Below are 2,263 nucleotides of genomic sequence, written 5' to 3'. Positions count from 1 at the left end.
CATAAATATAGCCAGGTTTGTTTCTCAATCAATGGTGTATTTTGAACACTTACAATATACAAAGCCCTGTACTAAGTGCTTGGGAGAGTACAGTACCACAGAGTTGGTACATCCAAGCCGTCACCAAAACCTGCCGGTCTCAGCTCCGCAACATTGCCAAGATCCGCCCTTTCCTCTCCATCCAAACCGCTACCCTGCTCATTCAAGCTCTCATCCTATCCCGTCTGGACTACTGCAGTAGCCTTCTCTCTGATCTCCCATCCTCGTGTCTCTCTCCACTTCAATCCATACTTCATGCTGCTGCCTGGATTATCTTTGTCCAGAAACGCTCTGGACATATTACTCCCCTCCTCAAAAACCTCCAATGGCTACCGATCAATCTGCGCATCAGGCAGAAACTCTTCACCCTGGGCTTCAAGGCTGTCCATCACCTCGCCCCCTCCTACCTCACCTCCCTTCTCTCCTTCTACTGCCCAGCCCGCACCCTCCGCTCCTCCACCACTAATCTCCTCACTGTACCTCGCTCTCGCCTGTCCCGCCATCGACCCCCGGCCCACATCATCCCCCGGGCCTGGAATGCCCTCCCTCTGCCCATCCGCCAAGCTAGCTCTCTTCCTCCCTTCAAGGCCCTGCTGAGAGCTCACCTCCTCCAGGAGGCCTTCCCAGACTGAGCCCCTTCTTTCCTGTCCCCCTCGTCCCCCTCTCCATCCCCCCATCTTACCTCCTTCCCTTCCCCACAGCACCTGTATATATGTATATATGGTTGTACATATTTATTACTCTATTTATTTATTTATTTATTTATTTTACTTGTACATTTCTAGCCTACTTATTTTTTGTTGGTATGTTTGGTTCTGTTCTCTGTCTCCCCCTTTTAGACTGTGAGCCCACTGTTGGGCAGGGACTGTCTCTATGTGATGCCAATTTGTACTTCCCAAGCGCTTAGTACAGTGCTCTGCACATAGTAAGCGCTCAATAAATACGATTGATTGATTGATTGATTGATTGATACCCGTCCTTTAAATCAAGTGGCTTACAAGGGAAAAATGCTCCAAATGAAAGTGAAAAATTGTAAAAGGGCCAGTGTAAAGTGGACATGATTGTGACCTATTTCATCTTTAAACTAATGGCGCTTATTATCTGAGTGATTTAATGTCTCTCCTTTGAAACCAAACGCCAGAGTAAGCAGTTACTTGCTGAGAAAGTAACTCAGCACCCCCCCCCACCCCGTAACCCCCCTTTTAGACTGTGAGCCCACTGTTGGGAAGGGACTGTCTCTATATGTTGCCAACTTGTACTTCCCAAGCGCTTAGTACAGTGTTCTGCACACAGTAAGCGCTCAATAAATACGATTGATGATGATGATGATGATGATGATGAGAAAGAAATTGCTCATTAACAGAGCTAGGCAAAACAATAAAACTAGATGGGAGGGATTTGGCAACAATCGAAGTAAAACTACTAAACACAACTTCTCAGTTTCTTTTTCTAAACTTCTGAAAGGAAATTTGAAGCAATTAGAGCTTAATTTAAACCCCAAGACATTTTAGAGATAACCGATATTATGATAATGTTATTTATAGTAACACTCTGACCCTTGTGTAGGACAACTTTTTTTCCTCTAAGTAGTAGTAGTAATGGTATTTATTAAGCACTCATCGTATGCAGAGCACTATTCTAAGTGCTGGGAGAGAATACAGAGATGGAAATTAGATATGATCCTTGTCTCTCGGGGTTTATGACCTAAGAAAACAATACAAGAAAATAAGTTAATCCGCCTTGAGTAGGATTGAAAATGTCTTATTCAACAGCCTCTTCCTAACTGCAGAGTGATTAGCTCCATGTGGTCAGAGGCGATGACTTCTTTGTGATGGAGTGATTAAAGGATACGCATCTTGTTCTATCTAGTGGAGGAGAAAATCATCCAGGGAACTTGGTAAGTTGCAAGTTGCTTGCAATAGGTCTCAGAATTAAAACATCAGATGTGTGATGCTCTCAATATCTCCAGCCTGCTCTTCATTACTGCCCCATCACTCTTCTGAAATTGATCACATTTCATCCAATTCAATGACGTTTAACTGAAAATGTCCCTGAGGAATTCTAATGTCGCCTCCTAATTCTTGAGTTCACATACTCTGATGCATTGAAAACAGCAGATTCGGTCCCACCAAAGCTCGCCATTTCCTTGGAACTCTTGGAAAACCACAAGCTTTCAAACTGTAATTCATCCTCAAAAAAGGTTAGGTTTTTATTTGTTCTTTAA

The sequence above is a fragment of the Tachyglossus aculeatus genome, chromosome 2 (assembly GCF_015852505.1).
Source record: "Tachyglossus aculeatus isolate mTacAcu1 chromosome 2, mTacAcu1.pri, whole genome shotgun sequence".
Lineage (NCBI taxonomy): Eukaryota > Metazoa > Chordata > Mammalia > Monotremata > Tachyglossidae > Tachyglossus > Tachyglossus aculeatus.
The sequence above is the reverse complement of the archived record's forward strand: the minus strand, read 5'-3'. Positions refer to the sequence as shown.